This window comes from Peromyscus californicus, unplaced genomic scaffold (genome assembly GCF_007827085.1).
Source record: "Peromyscus californicus insignis strain IS unplaced genomic scaffold, ASM782708v3 Scaffold_6__1_contigs__length_162567912, whole genome shotgun sequence".
NCBI classification, from domain to species: Eukaryota; Metazoa; Chordata; class Mammalia; order Rodentia; family Cricetidae; genus Peromyscus; species Peromyscus californicus.
The window spans coordinates 116,798,103-116,813,894 of NW_026294584.1; positions in this window are offsets into that span (position 1 = coordinate 116,798,103).

A 15,792-nucleotide genomic window follows, 5' to 3' on the forward strand; every position below is an offset into this window, starting at 1 on the left:
CTTGGGAAAGTCAAGTAACCAAAGAACTTTCTCTTTTAATCCAGTTGAAAGATTTAAATGAGCTGATGAATGTACATCTCCTTTTCCATTGTTTTTTGGGTGTTCTGGACCGCCTGATTTTTGATAATGAAATAGAGGTTAGGAAACTGGTGAGGGAAAGACTGTGTGAACCTGTTAAATACTGTATTTGTAAGATTTAGCCATGTTAGAGTGTGTTAGAATGGAATCTGGTATTGTAGGCTTAGTTCCTTGTACTTACTCATGAGAATGGAATCTGTGAGTTCCTGAAGTGAAAAGGTGTGTAAAATTTTAATAGCTTTTACTAGGTTAAGACCTTGGGTAGTGGATGAAGTCTTGAGTGAATGTATGTTGTTGACATAAGCATGGTCATCTCAAGGACACCATTGGATCAGAACCATTGGAACTGGCAAAGCCTCCCTGCCTTGCCTATTTCACTGCCAAGACTAGTAGTCTTCCTTTTCATGCTGTAATAATAAATGCAGTTTTCAGGTTGTCTAGTAGGTTCCCTCCATCAGATTAAAGGCAGCCCATTTAACTCCAGCTTTCCCGTACGTGTTTGCTGTTTTTTCAGAGTTTGTCATTTCTTTATTTCCATGTTGCCCTGGTCAGGTTTCCAGGACCAAATGGTGCAGAACAGGAAACAGCACAAGACAATTTGATTGTTTAGGCAATTCTAGCTTTAATTTTTTGACTATCAAACATGATAAAAATAGTTGAGATTCTAAAGATGAGGTAAGACTTTACATGATTCACAAATGTCTAGCTGCAGTAGGAAAATGACTGATATGTAAGTTGGAATGTCCAGGCATGGAACACAATTGGCTTAGGATGTCTGTTGGCTGAAATACTAACAAGCCTATGAGAAACTTTAAACCAAGTTTTAGAAAAATTAAGCTAGAGACTTATAGGATCTTCTCTAGCTGTTTTGCCTCAGAATGAAAAGCCTATTGACTTTTGGAAGCCTCAGTTAATTCTTTCTCTCAAATTGTATACAATGCTAGCATATGAATATCTTTATTAGCTATAATGTAATTGTTTAGAGAATTCTCTCATGCTTCTGAAACTAATTCTTCAGTCCTAAGTTTCACCTGGCAGGTCCATTTATATAGCAGATCTTTATCAACTTAATTTGAGAAAGTTGTGTTAGGAACAAATAATAGTTTGCACATGAATAATCTTCAGTATTGTTAGAATTCCTACCATCTGGATGACTTCCTATGCCCTAAAAGATATGATTTGTTGTGCTGGGGAAGGGAAGGAGGGAGGGCGGTGATGGTTCAGAGTGGCACTGTATCCATGAGAAGAGTGTGTTGTCATTCATTCAGATGGTACACAATTCCCCTCTGAATTTTTTTATTAAGGAATTTTTTTATTTATTTTACATACCAACCATAGATCCCCCTCTCTTCCCTTCTGCCACCCCTTCAGCCTTCTCCTCCCTAACTCACCCCCTATTCCCTCCTCCAATAAGGTAAGTCCTCCCAGGGAGTCAGCAGAGCCTGGTCCATTCAGTAGAGGCAGGTCCAAGTCCCTCCCCCTGCATCAAGGCTCTGCAAGGTGTCTCACCATACGTAATAGGTTCCAAAAAGCCAGTTAGTTCACCAGGGATGAATCCTGATCCTACTGCCAGGGGGCCCCTTAAGCAGATCAAGCTACACAACTGTCTTGATTATGCAGAGGGCCTAGTCCAGGCCCATGGAGGCTTCACAGCTGTTGGTCTAAAGTTCATAAGAAAGGATGGGAGGTGAGTTCTGACATTTCCCTCAGGCCAGGGTGATTGGACAGATTGGCCCAGATAGTCTCTTGCTTTTCTACCAGTAACTGAGATGCCTGCTCCAACATTTTTGTTTGCAGAAAGGCCATGTTTCCATATTCACAGGATCTTCATCCTTAGAGAACAGAGAACCTCAGCACTTGAGAGACAGAGGCAGGCAGTTCTCTGTGAATTCAAGGCCAGCCTGCTCTACAGAGCAAGTTCCATGACAGATAGGGCTACACAGAAACTCTGTTTAAAAAATAATTAAATAAAAAGAAAACAGAGAACCCTGGGCTTTGGTTTTTCTTTGAGGGTCCAATTGTTTGGACTCCATAAAGCAATGTATATTTTCATTTCCAATTTGTTTATTCTCTTGAGTGTTTTGGATATACCAGTCACACAAAGAGATCTTCTGAATGAATGGTTTCCCTCTAATTATTTACAATTAGGTCTCATTTATTCAGATTCCAGTCCAATACAAAAGAGACAATAACACTACTTCTATGACGACTGTTAATTTATTCCAGAGTATTGCTTGAAAATTATCTAAGTCTACCTTTAACATGGCCTGTTAGCTCTATTTTTGTTTGTAATTTTGTTTTTCTCCTTAGAAAATTTTTAATAATATATAAAAATTGCACATATTTCTGGGATATAGAATGATAATTCAATACACATCTACTATGTATAGTGGTTAAAACCAGGTAATTGGTACTTTTATCTTGCAAGAATTTTCAAGTTCTCTTCATGAAAAGAGAAAATGGATGCCCGTCTAAGGTAAGTAGGAGAATCTGCTACAATAGTCATTGACGGGTTGAGTTCCTTGGAGGCCCGCTCACAACAATATTCTTCCATGCCCACAACTCCTTGTCTTTCAGTATCATGGTTTCATGAGGAATGAAGCAGTCTCTGTCATTAAATCTCTTTTTATCATAACAATGACCAAGCTTTCCTGGAAGTCACAAGCTAAACCTGGTTGTTTTGTGTCCTCAGTGAGCCATGGTTTTTCTGGAGGTTATTTGTATAGAATGCTTATAGTAGGTCATAAAAAGGGGACCACTATAACCAAACAATATTAGGGAAGAAAAAAACTATTAGTCAAGACATCAAATGTTACCTAATTTCTATGACTGACCTAAATCTTAACTCTAAATATGATAAATTCTAAATTATAGTCTGTTGCTCTTAATTACCTTTGATAAAAGTCTGAGCCTCAATAGTTTCTCCATAAATATTCAACATTTATCTCATACAGTACTAAGCCTATTTTATGAGGGAGGGAAAACCCAGAAGCCACCAAAAGAAAAATTCTTTGCAAGGAATTTAATAGGGAATGCTATTTTCACCTTATGATTGACAATCTTTCTGGCAAAGGATAGGCAACACGCGACTAATAAATTGTACACTTTTAAACATGAATATGATTAGAAATATTTATTTTATGTGCTACTGTACCCAGGAGAGAAAAATTGGGGGAGAAACCTGATTTTAGTTTAGCAGAGTAAATACACCTAAAACAAAAACAAAAACAAGAGCAAAAACAAAAAGAATCCAAACCCGGTCATGGTGACTCACATGTAATATCCCAGCACTCGTCAGAGTGAGGCAGGACAGAAATATGAGACTGTGAGATAGATGCCAGCCTGGGCTGTGGTGTGAGACCCTGACTCAAAAAAGAAACAAAAACAAAAACAACTATTCATATTTATCAGGAGTCTGGTAGGGTTAAGTTTCAATTGTTTCTGGAGAATGACCAGAATTTTTATTTATTTTATTTCCCTTTTGAATTTACTGCAAATAAAATTTTAAATATGGACAATGAAATGTTTTCATGTATAATACTGTTTTAAATAGTTACTTTTAAAATATGTCTTTAATTTATGTTCTTTGCTATAAATGGCAGCTAGTTTTTCTTTTTAATAAAAAATGATGACGAGTTAATCTCACCAAGAAATCAGGCTCTTGCCTGAAAGCCAATTTCTTTATTTGCTGACTGTGCCTTGAATTGAGCCAGAGTGTTAGTCCTATCTTTTTATTTAAGAACAACTGTCAAGGGACAATTCATAAAATAAATCTTATTGGTATTAATCTTAATAATTCTCATAGGCTTAATTCTGTGTGGCTATTTTCCATGTTACACAGTGGCGTTCTAGCTCTGATTTTCATAATGAATTTTCAATGAATCCTCTTTCAATTTGATTATTCTACATATGGAATGTGATTTAATTATTCAGAGTGATAATGACACCACTGGAAGAGACACTAGTGAACAAAATGTCTAGCCCTTTGGTTTGAGATAAGGGAACCAGAAATGATGTTATTAATTCAGGGTTACAAAGCTGTGCCATGAGTATTTCAAATTAAATTATAATTGAAATCAGAAGCCATATAGTAATGAATATAAATCTCCAAAGCTTGCATTGAGAATCATATCATAAAATGATGGAGTTGGATCCTCCTGAGGATTTTGTATTCTAAAAAAAAATTGATAAACTAAAAAACTATACGTGGTTGAATTATCATTGCTTGTCCTTGATTTCTGACTGTTGTGATCATTAGAGTATGTGGCACCATGGCTTGATGAGCTGTGTTTGTATATGCTCTTTGTAACACAGATGCGAACACATCTATTTTGATCATTATAAATGACCATGTTAGAAACTAATGCTGAAGTTGTCTAGATCAACACAACCATGTTCTCTCAAATGCTGAAAGACAATTTGATGTCTTCAATTGAGCACTGATTGAAGATCATGGTACTGATCCCTGTTAAGGAGTCATGCCATATAAACAATGCTCAGTACTAACATCATTATGTACCAAATTACGCTGGGGACAGAATGTTTTCACTTACACTTCCACACATTAGAGAATATGTTTGTTGACTGGAATTTTCTAATTTATGTTGTTTTTGTTTGTTTGTTTGGATTTACCTTTATCCAACAGGAAAATGGAAAATATTTAAGTTCATAAAATTAAAGGACATTGTACAACTCTACTGTGGATCTATATACTCAGATTATTTTTTATTGATGCCCACTTAAGCTCAATACTAATTTGTTAGAGGCTCATTATTTGTATATTACAATAAAGGGATTGTAATACATAGTAGTAATACATAGATAGCAGTCCACATCGCTCTTCCTCTAATTTTCATACCTAGATCTCCTATCCTTTAAATAAGTGAGTGATATTTTCCTTGAAGGAGAGTAATGGGGACATAAAAGTAGAACCCCCTCAGATCTTTTAGTTGATCATATTCAATCATGAATATTTTTTTCACAGTAGAAAAGACAATGTTATATAGCTACTTTATTATTTTTTAAATTTTATTTTATTTTGAAGTGTGTGTGTGTGTGTGTGTGTGTGTGTGTGTGTGTGTGTGTGTGTGTTCACATGACTATGAAGACCAGAGAGGGGATTGGATCCCTTGGAGACAGAATCACAGGCAGCTGTGAATCCCTCAAAGTGGTTGATGAGAATGAAACTCTAGGTCTCTTCAAGGACTGTATATGCTTTTAACCACTGAGCCATTTCTCTACAGACTACATTAGTATATATTTTTTATTACCCTAACAAACTGTCAGATGTGGGCTAACTTTATAAAGGTTGGGCTAACTTTATAAAGGTAAGAGGTCTGTTTGCTACAAACTTCTGGAAGTAAGGTTGAGAGTCACATATATTTTGTAGAGTCCCAATTTAGTACAGGAAAAAAAGAACAGCAATTCCTGTCTGTGAGCATGTCTGTCTTCTTTTTTGTTTCTAAAGCTACCAAGATACAAGGATGGAGGCTCCACCTTGATGATGTTATGTAAGCTCAGTGATTTCCCAAAGGCTCTGTCTCTACACAGCATGGTCACATTAAGTTCCACCATCCCAGTACCATTAACCTATGACTCTGGAGGTTCTGCACATGATTTCAGGGACAAAGGACACTTAACTATAGCAAGATCCTTATCTTAGTCACCTTGCAGTAGGATATTTTAAGTCAATCAACACCAGGATGCAAGTCTGATATGAAAATAGATATGTGACCTCATATCTTTACAGGGAGTTTGGATATTGTTGCTAGAGTTCTATAAAATCCCTTTATTGTAATTAACTCATAATGAGAAACAGCAAATAGGTATAGTAAGGTAACTACTCAAACAAACACTTGCCCAGTCGCAAGCAAACTCTAGACATCTCAATGAACTTTTATACTTTTAGAATGTACACTTTGAAGCCACGAAACTATACTCAGGGTGTTACACTTTCACTATGAATCACATTTTTATTCATTTATCCTCCACAAAAGGGGGGAAAGCACAATAGTGTTGAAATTACAAAAACTGTTAGGTTTATATTCTTTCATAGTTCATAGGCCCTTTTGCCCACATTCTGTTCTTCCTCATCACAAAATATTGCCCCTTTTTGGTCTCCTTTCTAAATGGTATACTCAGGTGTTCGCATATATAGATGTATACTTTATATTCTAGGGCCCCCATAGGAGGGAGAGCATGCAGACTATTTTTATTTCTGAGATTGGGTGACCTCAATGCTATTTTCTTTATGGTTGGATATTGACTCTTCTGGGTGGAATAACTGGAGTATATGGTAATTCTATTTTATATTTTCTTTTTAATTTTAACCTCCATACTGATTTTTATAATGACTATATAAATTTGTAAATAAAGGGTTGCTCTTTCTCTCCATCCTCTGTAACATTTATTGTCAGATTTCTTTTTTTTCCCCCCATTCCCACCTCCTCCAGGGCAAAGCCTCCCCTGAGGACTGAGATCAACCTGGTAGACTCAGTCCAGGCAGGTTCAGTCCCCTCCTCCCAGGCCGAGCCAAGCGACCCTGTATAAGCCCCAGGTTTCAAACAGCCAAGTCATGCAATGAGCACAGGACCCGGTCCCACTGCTTGGATGCCTCCCAAATAGATCAAGCCAATCAACTGTCTCATCCATTCGGAGGGCCTGATCCAGTTGGGGACCCCTCAGCCATTGGTTCATAGTTCATGTGTTTCCATTCGTTTGGCTATTTGTCCCTGTGCTTTATCCAACCTTGGTCTCAACAATTCTTGCTCATATAAACACTCCTCTTTCTCGATAATTGGACTCCTGGAGCTCCACCCAGGGCCTAGCCATGGATCTCTGCATTCAGATCCCTCAACCATTGGATGGGGTTTCTAGCACGATAATTAGGGTGTTTGGCCATCCCATCACCAGAGTAGGTCAGTTGGGGCTGTCTCTCGACCATTGCCAGCAGTCTATTGTGGGGGTATCTTTGTGGATTTCTGTGGGCCTCTCTAGCACTTTGCTTCTTCCTATTCTCATGTGATCTTCATTTATCATGGTCTCCTATTCCTTGTTCTCCCTCTCTGTTCTTGATCCAGCTGGGATCTCCAGCTCCCCCAAGCTCTCTTTCCCTCGACCCTTGCCCTTCATTACCCCCACTCATGCCCAGGCTGTTCATGTAGATCTCTTCCATTTCTCTGTCATTGGGTGATCCCCGTGTCTTTCTTGGGGTCCTGTTTTCCAGGTAGCCTCCCTGGTGATGTGAGTAGCAGACAAGTCATCCTTGTTCCACATCTAATATCCTCCTGTGAGTGAGTACATACCATGCTTGTCTTTCTGAGTCTAGGTTACCTCACTTAGGATGATTTTTTCTAGATCCATCCATTTGCCTGCAAACCTCATGATATCATTATTTTTCTCTGCTGAGTAGTACTCCATTGTGTATATGTACCATATTTTATTTATCCATTCTTCAGTTGAAGGGCATCTAGGTTGTTTCCATGTTCTGGCTACTACAAACAATGCTGATATGAACATAGCTGAGCAAGTGCCCTTGTAGTATGATTGAGCATTCCTTGGGTATATGCCCAAGAGTGGTATAGCTGGATCTTGGGGGAGATTGATTCCCAATTTTCTAAGAAGGTGCCATATTGATTTCCAAAGTGGTTGTACAAGTTTGCATTCCCACCAGCAGTGGAGGAGAGTTCCCCTAGCTCCACATCCTCTCCAGCATAAGGTGTCTTCAGTGTTTTTGGTCTTAGCCATTCTGACAGGCATAAGGTGGTATCTCAGAGTTGTTTTGATTTGCATTTCCCTGATAATTAGGGATGTTGAGCAATTCCTTAAATGTCTTTCAGCCATTTGAGTTTCCTCTGTTGAGAATTCTCTGTTTAGTTCTATAGCCCATTTCTTAATTGGACTGTTGGGCATTTTGATGTCTAATTTCTTGAGTTCCTTATATATTCTGGATATCAGTCCTCTGTCAGATATGGGGTTGGTGAAGACCTTTTCCCATTCTGTAGGCTGCCGCTTTGCCTTGTTGACCATATCCTTTGCTCTACAAAAGCTTCTCAGTTTCAAGAGGTCCCATTGATTGATTGTTTCTCTCAGTGTCTGTGCTACTGGTGTTATATTTAGGAAGTGATCTCCTATGCCAATGCGTTTAAGACTACTTCCTACTTTCTCTTCTAGCAGGTTCAGAGTAGCTGGATTTATGTTGAGGTCTTTGATCCACTTGGACTTAAGTTTTGTGCATGGTGATAGATATGGATCTATTTGCAGCCTTCTACATGTTGATATCCAGTTTTGCCAGCACCATTTGTTGAAGATGCTTTCTTTTTTCCATTATACACTTTTGACTTCTTTGTCAAAAATTGTATGTTCATAGGTGTGCGGATTAATGTCAGGGTCTTCAATTTGATTCCATTGGTCCACATGTCGGTTTTTATGCCAGTACCAAGCTGTTTTTATTATTGTAGCTCTATAGTAGAACTTGAAGTCAGGGATCGTGATGCCTCCAGAGGTTGTTTTATTGTACAGGATTCTTTTGGCTATCCTGGGTTTTTTGTTTTTCCATATGAGGTTGAGTATTATTCTTTCCAGGTCTGTGAAGAATTGTGTTGGTATTTTGATGGGGATTGCATTGAATCTGTAGATTGCTTTTAGTAAAATTGCCATTTTTTACTATGTTAGTCCTGCCTATCCATGAGCATGGGAGATCTTTCCATTTTCTGTATTGTCAGATTTCTTGATGGCAGCCATTCTGACTGGAGTGAAATAGGATCTCAAAGTAGTTTTAATTTGCATTTCCCTAATGATTAGAGATATTGAACAGTTTTTTAAATTTTTTGAGAAGTTCATACATGTGTACTGCATTTACATAATTTCCAACAGTCTCTCCCTTCCTATTCCTCTTTCATTCGTTTTAAAATTCAAAACCTTTTCTTCTTAAGTGTGTGTGTGTGTGTGTGTGTGTATGTGTGTGTGTATGTGTGTATGTGTATGTATATACATAAGTGTATATGTAAAACCTACCAAGTCCATTTGGTATTTTTTTATATGTAAATGTGTTTAGGGCTGACCTCTTGGGATTAGGTAACTGTGGTGGTTTGAAAGAAAATGGCCCCCAAAGGGAGTGTCACTCTTAGGAGGTGTGGCCTTGTTGGAGGAAGTATGTCACTGTGATTGTGGGCTTTGAGTTCTCCCATGCTCAAGCTTCTCCCAGTGTCACAGACCATTTCCTGTTGCCTTCTGATCAAGATGTAGCCAGTATCATTTCAGACTGCATGCTGCTATGTCCTGCTGTGATGATAATGGACTAAACCTCTGAAACTGTAAGCCACCACCTCAGTTAAATGTTTTTCCTTTATAAGAGTTGTCATGGTTATGGGGGCTCTTCACAGCCAGAGAAACCCTAACTAAGACAATAACCTATCAGAGGGGGCTTGTTAGAGAGAAAACTTATTCTCCCCATCTAAGCAGCCATTAGTTACCATAGCATATTCTCATGGGGTGGGGCCTTGTGAAATTTCTCCCGTCCATATTGGCATGTCAATTGGTAATTATGCAGGTCTTGTCTAGGCATCATACTGTTCAGATTTTGTAGGCTCACTTCCTTGTAAAATTTAATTCCAAACCATTTGTATTTCTTGTTATGAAAACGGTCTAGTCAGTTAATTGACTGTTGTGTTGAATAGCAGTTATAGTTCCTCAGTGTTTAATTTTTGGAGTTCTTTGTAAATTCTGGTTATTAGTCCCTAGTCAGAAGTGCATCAGTGAAAAGTTCTCTACCATTTTTGCTGGTGTCTTTGTGCTCTGCTGACAGTTGGCTTTATTGTGCAGAAAATTTTAATTTCACTTACTCCCATCTGGATACTTGGGCTAGTTTTTGTGCTACTGAAGTTTTGTTCAGAGTTCTTACCTACCTACCCTAAAGTCCTGAAGAACATTCCCTATGTTTTTGTTTAGTTGTTTCAGCATTTCCAGTTTTAAAGTCTCTGATTCATTTCAACTGATTTGTGCAGAAAGTGAAAGATAGGAATACTTTTATTCATCTGCAGATACATTTCCAGTTTTTCCAGCACCATTTATTGAATAGGCTATTTTTATGCCATAGATACTTTTGCAAAAAATTAGTGGCTGTAGTGGTATTTGTTCTGCCTATGACCTTGGGCTATAGGGCCAGAAGGAGGCGGTGCTTCCTGCCATTGTATGTGAACTCTTATAAGGAGTTGGAGAATTCTCCCTGCTCGATCCAGGTGAGATCAGAGGATGACTTCAGCTGTCTACTCCGTTCTGTATTTGTGAGTGTATTTCCTCAATTTATATCTTAATAAATTCAGTTATCCATTTAATAGACTCCGTGGATTGATCTTAATAGGTAGCTGTTACTTTGTTGGTTTACTTTCGGTTCCTCTGTTTTGTTCCATCAGTCTGTCTTCCTGTTTTTATGCCATGCTGTAGCAATCCTCCTGTTCCTGTTTTCCAAAGGTTGAGATTACAGGTGTATGACATATCTCCCAGCTTCTTAAGTGTCAAGCTATTAAAGTTGTTTTTATAAGTGATTAAGGTTCAATCAAAGTTGAGAAATAACTGGTTTATTAAAGAGAACTACAGGCTTTAGAGCAAAAATACTAATGAACACTTTGACAATGAAAACTTCAAGACAATGAGAAAAGGAAATCAAAGAAGATACTAGATGACGGAAAGACCTTCCACACTCATGGATTGACAGAATTAGTATTGTGAAAATGGCTATGTTACCAAAAATTAATCTACAGGAGAGAGTTAATGCAATACCTACCAAAATTCTAATGTCATATTTCATAGATCTAGAAAAATAGAACCTAAAATGTATGTATTTCTAGTTTTGTGTGATGATCATACAAAGTTATAGAGTAGCAGGGACACCTTCTCACGTAGAGTGATGACCAAGTCACTTGGGAGGGAGAGTTGATATGAAAACATTTTTTTTTCAGAGAGATAAGTGACAGAATGGTTGTTTTCCTGGTTCCTAAGAGATAGAAAGAAGTCTGAAACACTATACCAAGGTGAGACACTGAGGACATCTTTCTTGTTGGGCCTTACATTCATTTTTTTCTCTGTCTTCTTTTTATTCTATAATGTCTTGAGGTCAGCAGGGATTTCTGTTCCATATTTCATCTTCTTTATAATTCCTAAAGTGACTTCCCAAATATTTCTGGTTTTACCTTTTTCCTTCTTGTGCCTTTGATGACCCTCAGAACACCTCCAATTTTCTGATCCCAACAGCAGACCAGTGACACAGGCTGCTTTCTCACACAGCTCCCATTGTTTGAGAGCTAGACTTGTAGAATATATTTTGTTTGGAAGAAGACAGTTATGTAAATTAAGATTCAAATGTATTGCTTTTCTCTCATTGAAACATTCTATTTCTTACAGTTCTAGAATATTTTTTCAGAACAACATAAAGTCTAAGAAAATAATTTTACAGCAGAAAGGGGCAGTTCATCTCTCTAGAGAGTAAAACCGTCATTGATCTTCATGACAAATTGCATCTTCGGGTCTGAGAACATAGACCTTGTTTTCCTTATTTTTTTATTATGAGGATGACCTTGTTTCTATTATAAATCAAAAAGTAACTGGGTCCTTGTGGCTTTTATAAAGTTACAAGGGTCCTCGACATATACTAGTTTGCTATCAAGTACTTCATCTGGGAAGGCATTATGGGAATATTCTTTGGTTTCTATGTATGAGTTTGTTCTTCAGCCTTCTAGTTAAGGGAAAGGAACATACAAAACAAATTTCTCCATTTTGAGGAAAAAAAAATCTCCCAGCAAAATTTCATGGCTGTGAAAATGAATTTATATAGTGTCAACGGAGGCTCAATCAAATGTCAATTTTTGTTGTATTTCAATGTTAGGAAGGAGGTAAAAATACCACAATTTTATTTTCCTTTTCTGATTTATACAATCATGTTAAGGTTACATTCTAACTCCTAATCTGTGTTTATCCATTTTAAGGGTAGAAATTAAAGATGTGAGATGACAGAGCTACATTTGGTTCTCTCCAAGAGTTATTTATGGGGCACTGTGCTTTCAGGATGCTTACAACACAAACCTTCAGTGTTAAATTAAGTAAACCTAGAACATAGAATAAATGGAGCTTAATTTTGATTGAAACTCTCAGAAAAAATCTAACACAGGTCTTGGCATCCAAGGGTCATAGGCTATTTGGACATTCACAGTGGGAGAAATAACATTGAGAGCAAGACAATAGCAGTAACATTTTAAAACATATTAGTATATTAGTAATAAAACACAAGACATGTTCCCAGTTAATGGAATATACATCTCTAAATTGCAGCCACCTTGTAGAAGACCCAGCTGGGATGATAGCAAGTTATTGTATAAGGAGTATTAGATTCCACAGTAAAAGCCTTATTAGTTTTTCTGTAGACAATGACAAAGGAGAGAGAGGTAGATGAATCTGAAGTGAGGCAAAATTGAATTCTAGACCCTGTGACTCTTAGCCATTTATTAGATCTCTCTGGAACTATTTGACAGTGCAAATATGAGGTTAATTCTTACCACATTTGAATCTTAAAGAAGTAAACTACTTAATATGTGCCAAGTTTAGCATTGCACAGTACTGAATCTGTGTGGAAAAATGTTCACTGATACTACAGACAATGAGGAAGCAATAACATTTTGGAAAGCAGAACCCACTGATGTCTGCATTGGGAAAGAAAGGAGTTGAAGGTAGCATGGAGTGTGGATTTAGTGAGTGTTAACGTTACGGACAGGAAGATCATTTTATAGACAGTTGCGAGAGACTGTGAAAGCTCAGATCAATGGGGAGGCCATTAGTTAATGGAGACAATGTCTGGGAGGATGACGATTTGATGAGCGCTCAGAGGCACTTGAAAGCTCTCAGCTCTTTACAGCTAGGACATGCAAAAACACACCAAGCAAGAAGACACAAAATTGTGGCCAATGACCCAAATAATATTTACTCTTTTAAAGACCAATACATAAAGTTGAGAGTGATACTATTCTAGAGGAGAAAAAATTGATTATCATACTGCATATGCCATTAAAATAGAGTGTAGTTTCTGCTATGGCTTGAATGTATATATTGTCTTTAAAACTTATGTTTAGATTTCTCCCAGTATACAAGTATTAAGAGGTAGGACATAGTTTGGAGAGATGGCTCAGTGGTTAAAAGCACTGGTTGCTCTTACAGAGGATGTGGGTTCAATTCTAAGCACCTATATCATGGCTCACAACCATCTATAGCTCTAATTCCAGGAGATCTGACATTCTTTTCTGGTTTCAATTCATGACACTGCACATATGTGGTACACATATAAACATAAAAACATTAAGACATATAAAACAGCAATTTAAATTTAAAAAAGAGGTGGGGCACTCAGGAGCTCATTAGGCCAAAGGACTCCACCTCATGCACAGTGTTAATGTCTTATAAAGACGATGGCAGGAGCGAGTTTAGTCCTTAGCTTTTTACTTTCTCTGGCATGAGGACCCAGTGTCCCATTGGAGGACACAATAAAAAAAGAGCCATCTTAGAAACAAAGAACTTCAGTCACCAGACAGGAAATCTATTGCTGCCTCCATCTTGGACTTTCCAGTATCTAGAAATGTAAAAACACATGTTTATGCTGTTTATAAATTACCTAGTTCCTGGAATGTTGTTAGAGAAGCCCACAAGGCCAATGGAGTTATATTAAAATTACTAGTTTCTCTGCTCAAGATAAGACTAACAAGGTTTCAGTGAAGATTGCCAAATCTCTTAGTTTCCTAAGTTTTATCACAAGGGAACACTAAACTAAATGCATAGTCAGGATGAAGCTAGCAGGAATCTTTAGCTCATTAATCCATGTGACTCTTCATTTAATAAACTTGATAAGGCAATGTTTTGAGACCACCTTATTACTCACCAATGTGCTTACCTTAAGGTACAATTTTAAAATTAATGGCCTGTGAAAGTCCATAACCAAAAAATTTACATGACCATTTCACTGGATCACTAAAATGCAACATAAATTCATGAAACAAGACTCCAAGAAGCTAGGAATTAAAGGACCATATTGTAATATTATAAAAACTGTATATGACAGACCAAGAGCCAATGTTTTAAGTGGGAAAAACTGAAGACATTTCCTCTAAAATCAGGAGTGAGACCAATTATTCACATAAACATTTCTATTAAATATATTAATTGTAATGTACAGAGCAATAAAGTGAAATAAATAAAGGGTCACAAATAGGGAAGGAACAAGGCAAATTGTCACCATTTACAGAGGATGCCATTATATATATATATATTTGGTTTTTCGAGACAGGGTTTCTCTGTGTAGCTTTGCGCCTCTCCTGGAACTCACTTGGTAGCCCAGGCTGGCCTTGAACTCACAGAGATCCGCCTGGCTCTGCCTCCCGAGTGCTGGGATTAAAGGCGTGAGCCACCACGCTTGGATGGGAGACCATTTTATATTTTAAGAATATTAAAACCAAGCCGGGCGGTGGTGGCCCACGCCTTTAATCCCAGCACTCGGGAGCAGAGCCAGGTGGATCTTTGTGAGTTCGAGGCCAGCCTGGTCTCCAAAGCGAGTTCCAGGAAAGGCACAAAACCACACAGAGAAACCCTGTCTCAAAAAACCAAAAAAAAAAAAAAAAAAAAAAAAAAAAGAATATTAAAACCAGTTCATGCACCAGGGAGTCCATTCCCTATGGTGGGATACCTTGCTCAGGCTTGATGTGGGTGGGGAGGGGCTTGGTCCTGCCTCAACTTGGTATGCCAGACTTTGTTGACTCCCCAAGGGAGGCCTTACCCCTTCTGAGGAGTGGATGGGGAATGGGGTGGGAGGGGAGGTAAGGAGGGGGAGCAAAAAAAGGGGAGGGAGGGGAAACTGTGGTGGGTCTATAAAATGAAAAACAAAATTTTTAAATATTAAAAAAAGAGTACCAAAGCCCCGTGTAGAAGACCCAGACTGTAAACACTTTCTCTACAGTAGCAGGATAAACAACATACCAAATCCAGTAGCTTTTCTATGTAACTGATACCAAACTAATGGAAAGTAATGGAGAAATAACAACAACAACAAAAATAACTCCATCCACAATAACCTCTAAATTTCCCCATGGATGAACTTAACTGAAGAGGATAGATGACTTGTCTAGGGAAATATGAACAGTGAGGAAAGAAATGAAAATGACACTAGGAAATGGAAGACATTCTATGTTCACTAATTTACAGAATTAATGTAAAAATGGTGGGGTAAACTATCCACTTGCAAGAGTAGAAAATCAATCACTCTTACCATGACCCAAATCCAACTTAAGGTAGGTGAAGAACTGAAGTGTAAGGTTTGAAAATACTACAAGAAAACAATGGGGAAGCAATTGTAGGCATAGGACCAAGCAATGGACACAACTCTAGTATTTCAGAAACCACAGTAAGAAATAGCCCAAAGGATTACATCAAGTTAAAAAGCTTCTGCACAGCTTATAAACCAACATGGTACAGAGACAAACTGGGAGGAATGAATGATTCCTGGTAGAAGATTAATAGCTAGAATATATAAAGAACTGAAACTATAAGACACCCAAATACTAAGTGATCAAATCACCAAATAGATGATATGTGAACTGAACAGATATTTCTCCTAAGTGGTTCAAATGACCATATACCTCCAGAGTCAAAGCTCCATGCCCATACCAACAGCAGCACTATCAT